Source organism: Bombus bifarius, unplaced genomic scaffold (assembly GCF_011952205.1).
Source record: "Bombus bifarius isolate JDL3187 unplaced genomic scaffold, Bbif_JDL3187 scf7180000009464_frag, whole genome shotgun sequence".
NCBI lineage: Eukaryota > Metazoa > Arthropoda > Insecta > Hymenoptera > Apidae > Bombus > Bombus bifarius.
The window spans coordinates 11,132-21,107 of record NW_022885136.1 but is presented as its reverse complement, the minus strand read 5'-3'; the positions used below and the strand labels follow the sequence as shown (position 1 = coordinate 21,107).

The 9,976-nt window shown below is 39.1% G+C and overlaps 1 pseudogene; it reads left to right on the top strand.

The window, feature by feature from the left end:
• Positions 1-4,312: 4,312 nt before the first annotated feature.
• LOC117215234 lies at positions 4,313-6,481 on the top strand (annotated as a pseudogene).
• Positions 6,482-9,976: the final 3,495 nt, after the last annotated feature.

The following is a 9,976-nucleotide window of genomic DNA, read 5'->3' as shown; positions in this document are numbered from 1 at the left end:
ATGGCAATGGCGATGAAACGACTCGCCTCTCTCCAGCAGCAAGTCAGACGAAATCAACAGTTCGAAACAGCGTATCGGGCGGTCATTCAGGAGTATCTGGACTTGGGCCACATGACCAAGGTTGCATCACGCCACGAACCGGAGAACGAGCTAATTCCAATCAAAAATCGTCTGGAAACATATGAGACGGAGCTCCGCGCCATCCAAAACGAGATTGTAAGCATAGATGGGGAAGAGATCGAGCGCGGCCTCGAGATAGCCGACGAGTACGAGAAATCAGAACTCCGAGTAATCACTCAACTGAGCAACCTACGACTAACTACGACGTCACAATCGACAAACGACGGATCAGCTGCTGGTCGCGAGTCTGCTTCGCTTAAATTACCGGAGAATCATTTTCCTGGACATAATGCGAAGACGCCACCTTCGCCATTGCCACGAGGGCCTACGGATAAGGGAAGTAACAAGGACTTAAACAAAACACGCAACGCTATTCAAACTCCGCGGACGGAGAAGATCGCATCGACTCGAACGCCGACCTCGCCGCGAGTCACGCGCAATTCATTGCACAATACTAGCAGCGTGTCACCTAAACGCGACTTGACAACAATCACGCTAGCATCGTCGCTACATGAACAATCTGATTCAACGCTGCCAAACGCCTTAAATCAGAAAACGCTTCCCATGCGGACCTCATCGCGTGACACTCACAACGTGTCATCCACCCGAGACCCAACGACAACCTCGCTCACATCATCAGCATCGCAACAATCTGATTCCACGCCATCAGACGCCTTGAATCAGACAGCCGCTCAAGAGTCTCTGGATCAACAGACGGAGGAAAGCTTACCAGCCGACACGCCGTCTCCTACTACATTATCGCCGAAATGGAGCACACCGACGAATGGGCTGAAACAAAACACCATACTCGTCGATGTCAGTGCAGCCTACAAGGTGGACCACTTGCTCCCAACGCAACAACCCTTAGGCCTGGCCATCCATTTTCCCTGGCAGCTACGGCACCTACGGACGGCAACGACTCATACGGAGCCGAGCCTCTTGGACCGAGATGCAAAATCTTCCCACTCCAGATCCAAACCTAACCAAACGGAAGGTATGATGTCTCTAATTCTGTCTTTCGCAGAAAACTGGACCACGCCGGTCCAACCATCAATCATCATCAAGAAGGCGCGATACGAATGGGTCAGCGGGGGGAGCCCTGTCCCCCAATCCACCGAAGACCTCCTTCACGTCTTCATTGTGCAACCACACACGCATTTCACGTGCCTTTGTGGAATCGGCGAGCTGTACAACGACACCTCCTGGGACGAGGTGTCTCACGATACTTCATGGGCCGAGCTGTTTCACGACACGTCCTGGTTCGCGAACCGCAATAGAAAATCGCCAGGCAATGCAGATGACCACGGCGATCCAGAACGCAAGGAAGACAACATATCCTCTACGCACCGGACTTTCGACCGTATCTTCGAAGTCACCCTGGCGACAACGGCCTCATCCAGACTACCACAAGTCATACGGCAACGAGCATCTTGGAACGACGTGCCACGCAGCGCGTCCTACCAACGAGCCAACCCGATCACGCAGAATAAGGACAATCAGCAATCAACAAGGAGTCGGGCGGCTGCTCCAATTAACTCCACCTTTAATGAAATTTTGATCGGTACCCTCTCAACGGGGGGAGGATGTTACGCCGCGCGACTCTCTGCCTGGCCCAGGTCACACACCGCGGGCCAGACGGACACCAGATGTCCGCTCTTCCGTACGGCGTACCCTCAATAGCCTAAGTACCCGTCATAAACCCGAGTAATGTGCTCGTTAAGGTCCTTCAGACCCAACAAATGTCCTTTTCTAAATCAGTTTCTAAAGACTATTGTTTACTACGGCTTGGCAAGGGAAAGTTGGGTTTTTCCACGTACGATGCTTCCTAATAACAACTTTCTATCAAGGGCAGCTAAGACCCTTCCTAATCCACCAACCTTCGTTTAACCAATTAAAAACGAAGCCTATTCCCTCACTCTCCTAAATAACCTCGGCTCCAACAAATCCGATGGTCCCGTGCGCTGGAGGGACCGATCCTTAGCCTTCCACCGAGACAGCATCGTCTCCCAACGGCACTGATTCTACATCCTTCGAACGGTCAACATCCTTCGAGCGGGTATACACACCCGCAGATCAGTCACTCACTCATTTCGTACATACGCACCAGTGTAACTATCCTCGTTATAAGTTGTGGAATAAACGGTGACCTAACTTACTACTGTGCACTTCAATCAACCACCTCTATTAGCCTAAACGCAATAGGGGATCGATCATCTCGCGGCGTCGATTGAACAATCGTAACAGGAATTTACGACTCCTGTTGATGCGCTTCTACACGATCGTGTCTCCCCGCGAGTGAAAGAACAGTAGTAGTTGCCAATGCTACTTCTATAATCTCTGTCAATGTACTGCCTGTTCGCAGTGGTGCATATACTGCTACATCTGGAAGTAATTGCCGTTAGTTAGTATCGTAACGGTGGTTGCTTGAGCGTATTACTGATGGATTTGGCTATGTTGGTGTTAAGGGTGGCGATTGGTTAGTTACTTGTGCATAACTTCGGCTACCAAAGGTGTTGGTGTTTCCATGGTTAGAGTTCTATACATATTGTATTGTTTGCTATTGGATCTGATTCCGTAATATCTACTCGCTGTATGTTCTGCTTCGAAGCGTGTAGCAGGAGGGTGTGAGGAAAAAGCAACACCATGTTAATGATCATAGAGATCAACTTTTATCTTAGATATATGATTATTATGATTATATTATTCTTATTTTATATCTAACTAATGTCTAATAAATGTTATATAAAATAAATATTTTTTCATTATTAAAATCCTTTGTAAACTCTATAATTTTATTATAATTTAGCTTCCTCAATAAAGAATTTAATAACATTGAAAATTTTTAATCATGGGTAATATTTTAAATATGACACTATTTACGTATGTTATAGGTAATGTTAATAGTTACACAATTTTTTAATAAATTAAGAAAAAACTAAAAACAAACTTACTTTCTAATATATGCGTCAAATATAAAAGCATTAAAGATATGTGTACATATTTAATTTGAAAATTGTGGTCTTGTTAAACTTGTTTGTTGGTAATAACAATGCATGTTTAATAATGGTTCATAATTAATATTCATTTAAACAATGCTTTCTGTAATAAATGGAGCGGTCAGCGCAGAGCAAGCCTACGAATAAGATTCGGAATCTAGAACCAACCAGAGAGCAAACATCCCAGAGACTCCTCAACGGCAATAACTACTACGGTGTTTCTTCGACCAATCGCGGGGAGACGTAATCGCAAGGAGAGACGTCAACGGGGGTCGTAAATCCCCGTTACGATTATAACAATCGACACCACGAATTGATCGATCCCCTGATTTCCGTTGAGATAATAGGGGTGATTGAGGTTGTATAACCCTGTGATTCACAGAATTATAAATTATATGTTTCCAGCACTTAGATTACACTGACGTAGAGAAATAAGTAATTAACAACTTGTCGCACGAAGCTAAGATAGATATGTGCGTTAGAGCAGGGCTCTTATAATTAGATTTAGTGTATTAGTGGACGTAGCACTATGAGATTTAGGAGAGGAAATGTATGCTCGACAATACCGAGACCGACTCTCGCGTTATGCTTAGACTGCCCCGTTGGGATTTAGCGTATACTTAGTAGTTGACTTTTCCAACGATGTAGAAGAAGTGAAGTTGAGTGACGATGCTGTGTCCGAGGAAAGCTAAGGATGGGTGTGTCTAGCGCACGGGACCATCGGATTTGTTGGTGCCGATGTTATTTAGGAGAGTGAGGGAATAGGCTTCGTTTTTAATTGGTTAAACGAAGGGTCTTAACTGCCCTCGACAGAAAGTGGTTAGTGGGAGGAAAGTTGCAGCGCACGTGAGAAAACTAACTTTCCCTTGTCCCGCCGTGGTAGACAATAGTCTTTAGAAATGCTTCGGACACAGATGTTTGTTTGTTTTGAAGGACCTTAGCAGGCAAGTGACTCGGGTTTATGACGGGTGCTTAAGGATATTGAGGGTACGCCGTACGGAAAAGCGGACATCTGGTGTCCGTCTGGCCCGCGGTGTGTGACCTGGGCCAGGCAGAGAGGCCCGGCGTAACATACGGTAAGCTGGAAATCTGGATTCATTTTTACATTACCGTGTGAGAAAATCAATAAGCTCGATTAGAATCATGTCCATATCACGAAAAGACAAAATTGGAACTATTGATATCGCTTCTATAACCAGAGCTATGGATAAGTTGACTCGTGCCATACTCGAGCAAATCGAACTTCTTGCGCGACGTATAGAAGAAACGCAACGAGTAGCCGATAGTGAAAACAAAAAACGTGCAGCAGAGATAGAACTATTAGGAAAACATATCTCTAAAATAAATTTAGGACATGACGCTACTACTGAATTAGGCTCCTTTATTACCACGGACGAATCTAATGCCAGCAATGTTCAGAGAAAACGACCACCTGTAAAACCTAACGAAACGGACGATATGGACAGTGAAGAAGGAGCAGTAAGTTGTGACAACCCCACGTACAATGCAAAAACCTGCCTAGATTTTATCCCTATACTCAATGGACAAGACGATATAGGAGTAGAAGGGTTTATTAAACGGGTAAGAGAAGCTCGAGCCGAATGTCGAGAAAAACGCATATTATTACGACTAATTCTAACGCAAAGAATCATTGGAGAAGCGGAACGCAGTATCCGCCACACCGAAATCGAGAATTACGAGGACCTGTTTGAAAGCCTCAGAAAATTTGTATCCGTGAATATTACATCTAATGGAGCTCGTGATAAGTTGCAACGCACGCGACAAAACGTTAACGAATCGGTACACAGTTATGTGAAGAGGTTCCGACACAACCTCAACGAACTGATATACGCGCTTCAACACGAAATTCGCGATCCAGTACGTCGAGCAGTCGCCATAGATCTTGAAACTGAACGAGCGACCAAAGTTTTTGTCCTAAATTTAAAACCCAAAATAGAAATACGCACATCGACTACAAGACCAAAGAATCTCCAAGAAGCACAAGATGCAGCTTTCGAGGCGGAGTTAGTCATAAGGAAAATCGAACGCAACAAAAAAATAATAAGAATAATGAACCAACCAATTGAGAGAGCCAAAAACCGATTCCAAGGAACACCTAAACCAATGCCAAGAAACTTCCAGCAAGCTGAACGAACGCCACTTAACCAAAGAACTCAACTGAAATGTTTCAAATGCAACCAAATCGGACATGTCTCCAGTCAATGTAGAAATTTTCAAACACCCAGCCAACATCCGCGACAACGAAGTAACTATCAACGAAACCGGAAGAAAATATTCATAAAGCATCTACGGGCGCTAGACCCCAGGATTGTGAAACATCGCTTCGTCTGGAAAACAAGGACATCCATACCTACGGGAAGGACTAACTTGGACTACGGTCATTCTCGGCGACGAATTCTTAATCCACGAAACCAGAAGGCCTTTGGAACTGGAAGCATCTACGGAAGCTAACAAATCAAGGTAAACGCTGGATTCATTTTACATATAGAGGCAGACTATCTAGCTTTGAACAAGACTCAGACAAAGAGTTAGCGACATTTAAAACGATGTGGAAAGGTAAAGCATGCACTGGTAGGGACGAACAAAGTATTAAAATGACAAACCAACTACGGGAGCAAATCGCGCGACTGCGAAGAAGCATGGACCTTTTCCAACAAGCAAAAGAAGAGGGTCAACGCCTCGATAAAAAATCGAATTGCTACGAAAAACAATTGACGAAATCGAGTTAAGAAAACTGTTAAAGGAGACTATTAAAGCAGCTACTAGTCGGAGTTATCAGGGTAGTTTAGTTTCTAATAATTTTAACAGAAGCTTGGAGAAAACAGACGTTACTGTAGGAAATGAAGAAATGGTTTTGAAAGAATTTTCAAAAGAATTGCAGTCTAATGTAGAAAATTCTTATGAAAAGAAAGTATCAATTGACACCGCTTCACAGGATTATATTTTCATTAAAACAGACTTAATGTTTGATGTCAATAGCTCGACAGAATACCAGAAAGAGTCTGTGAAACGAAGGAAAGAAGATATTGCAGTGTTGTATAATGATTTGTCACCATCTTCGTCACAAGATACTCAAAATTTACAAGAATGGTTTGACAAAAAAAGTAAAAGTTTAGGAGAAGCAGAAAAAGATCATAACAAGAAGGATAATATTTCAATGAGAAATATTTCGGACGGCGATACAAATAAAGAAAACCAAATTGAAACGAAGGAATTAGAAGCAGTTAGTAAATCAACTGCTGAAAATGATACAAAATCAATAGACAACGTTGAACAAAATATATCATTAGAATCCATACAAAAAGCAAGAGATAATGCTTACAATAATGAACATTTGCTTATAGAGGAAGACCAAATGATGACAGCGAAAATTGCGTGTGACACTACAGAATTAAAAAATTCAGCAGATCTTATGTCGAGAAATTCAGATGCTAATACACAAAAGAAGTCTTTAGAGAATAAAGATGACAAAAGTCCATCTCCATCTATGTTAGATAGTAGTAAACGGAGCAGTCGTTATAATGTTGCTGCAAAGCCTGCTACTTCGCCAAAATTTGAAGAAATTGTTTATAATCAAACCAGACAATCAAACACAAATAAAATTTTGCGAAGCGCTTTAAAGACGAAATTAATCGAAGACAAGTCTGAAATTATTAATAAACAAAAGGCATCGGAAAATGTAGAAAATAAATTTGCCAAAGAAGAAAAAAAGAGGTGTTAAACAAAAATCAATTTCAGATAGTGAAAACGAAACAACTGATAAGTTCGTCAACGAAGGGAAGTTCTTTTAACGAACACAGCTAGTGATAGCGATAGGTATAAATCTGTAGAAAATGATAATGCAGTAACGGGTGTAATAGCAACTGATGAAGCGAAACATAGAGGCAGACCTAGGAGATCGGATAAAGTCGAAGTTAAAAAAGATGAAGATACAAGGAAGATCCTACAAAATGAGAAGGGTGGATTAGAAGAACAAAGAAAACTCGAAGAAGATACAAAAGAAGAAACTGCAGAGACAGAAGTCAATTCACAAGGTATATTAAATAATAAGTGCGATTTACTTGATACCGAAAGAGCTATTGAAATTAATGATACGGTTCAAGATATTAAATTTACTGAAGGTAGAAGCTGCACTCAAAATGATATGGAAGATGTAGTAGAAGATTCACAAGAATTATCTAATGAAAGTAAGTTATCAGAAATAAGGATTGCACTTAACAAAATTGAATATACAAAAACTATTTTACGGAATAAAAAGAATTCATTAGAAAGAGAAAGAGGAGTAAGGGAAAAGAAGAAAATGTACAGACAGAAATTATTTCAAAAAATATATCCGATGATAAATGTGATTTGCTTTAGAAAAAAAAAAAAATATATTATCCACAAACTACATTAGGAATTTATCTATTTTAGTGAGGAGAAAGAGAAAGGATAGAGGAGTTGATCAATAGACTGTGGATTTTGAAGCGTTTATGAAAAACTTACAATTTTAATAAAATAGTCAATGTAAAGTCTTTGTTATAATATTCAGATAGATAGATGAAAAAAAAACTGAATTTGCATAATTACTCATGGCTTATTGATCAATCATGCGACTCGTTCAGAGGTAACTCGAGTTGTAAAGGCGACAATTTATAAAAAATGGTATATCTGACGTACGATGCATTTGCTCATGTTAAACTATTTAAATAAGTATAAAAATCACGCGAAAAAAAATCTACTGAGAATAATGTTGAACTAGTTAATAATAATAAATCATATAGTGAAACACAAACCTTAAATCAAGATTTTAAGTTCAAAAAAAAAAAGAAGAAAAAAAGAAGAAAGAAGTTGATAAAATGACAGCAACATGTAGCAGCAGGCGAGAGAAAATAAGCCAAATTTCTAAAAGAAGAAACGATGCTCAAGAACTCGAAATTTCTCGAGTGGATATGCTAAACAACGAATTTAATGAACAGTTGAAAGAACGTGAAACAGCAATAGAAGACTTACATCAAATGTTATAACATCAATCGGAAATTCATAAAGTTACCTTAAATGAAGCAAGTTTGAAAATAGGAGAACTCTCTGATAAAATTAAATGTTTTAAAGGAAAAGATAGCCAGATACCGAAACGTAATGAATTACTCGAAGAAGAACAGAATAAATGGAGAAGTTTAGAAAAAATGATTACAGAAAACTTGAAGAAGAAAAATCCCGTTAGGAAACAGCTGAAGACGAAGTGAGAAAGCTTTCCAAATATAACGAGCAACTTCTAAAAGATTATCAAGAAATCCATAAAAAAAAAAAAAAAAAAGGTAAAGAATTAAACATGTACCTCAACTGAAAGATAAAATCAATCGACAGGATTTATATGCGAAGAACATAAGAACACAATATATAGAACAGCACAAGATGATCGAAAAATTGAGAGCAAAAGGAAAACGTGTGCATAATAAAGGTAAAGAGAACACATAATGTATCTTCACCAGGGGCGCATGATCCAAAATTAAATAATAAAATAAAAGGTTTTGTTACTGAAAAGTTAGAGAGATTTCATGACAACAAAAGCATTGCCTGTGCAGAGTGCAGTGTATCAATGTGCACTAAAAATGCAAGCAACGTGACGATTACTTTTAGAGCACCACAAGCACCACGAAAACACAATCAAGACCAAACAAGATCAAGTTCAAAAGTGAAGTTACGTGAGCTTATTACTGCTAACGACCAAAAATTGAATTACGATCCCGAGCATCAACTCGCTGATCTTCAAGTAGAATGTTCCGACAAAGACAGGACGACACAAGAGTTCGAGAAGCACATAGAGGACATGAAGGAGGAAGTGCAAAAATTAGAATTGCAACTCGACGAGTTACAAAAAAAAAAACACACGCACGTAAAAAGAGTTCAATCTTTTGGAATACAAATTGAAGAACTAACAATAAAATTAGATGAAATAACATAAGTCACAAATATGAAGTTGACTTGCTGGAACAAAAAAAAAAAAAAGGCCAAACTTAATTCATGTGTTAGTAATTCAATGGAGGAACGTGAAGCTGGAGCTAAAGATGCAAAAGAGATAAAATGTAGTTCTTGAACCACAAGGACAAATAATCTGCCCTTCAATGTGAACTAGACGAACTAAAGGGTGAATATGAAAAAGTGGGTGATTTTGGATATAAATATGAAGAAGAAACTAATAAATTGAAACTGGATTTTGAAAAATAAGAAAAATGATCCTTGTCAATGAAAATAAATTTGAAATATTGCGTAGGGTAGAAATTAAAGGTAAAGTAAAAGATATGAACGAACAAAATAATTTTCTTAGAAAAGAACTGGAAAACGTCCAAAAACTTTCCAAAGATGTTAATAATCGCTTACTCGAGGCGAACCAAGAATTAAAAGATTCACATAGAAAACACACTCTTATTTGAAAATTGAAAAAAAAGAAAAAAAAAACATCAGGAAGAATTAGGTGATATAATAAAACTTCATGATGAAGAAAAATATAAACTGATACAGCATTGGTGTTCTGTAGAATGTCAAACTGCCATAAAGGGTTACATTGATGGAAAAGTGCAGTAAATATTTAAATAACAATCCATGACTTCTTAAGTAATTGTAACAATCTTGATGTTTTACTATGGAACAACTAGATGAAGTGCACAGTGACATTAATAAAGTAGAATCATCGATAAAAGTAGATGTATCTTCTTCATTAATATCAGAATCAACGACTGATATTATAAAGAATGTGCATGATATTCCAGAAAATCAAAAAAAAAAAAAAAATAAGTCACAGGAATGTACAGATAATACAATTCAAGATGGTTTAGTAGTAAATAAATGTGATGTAACAG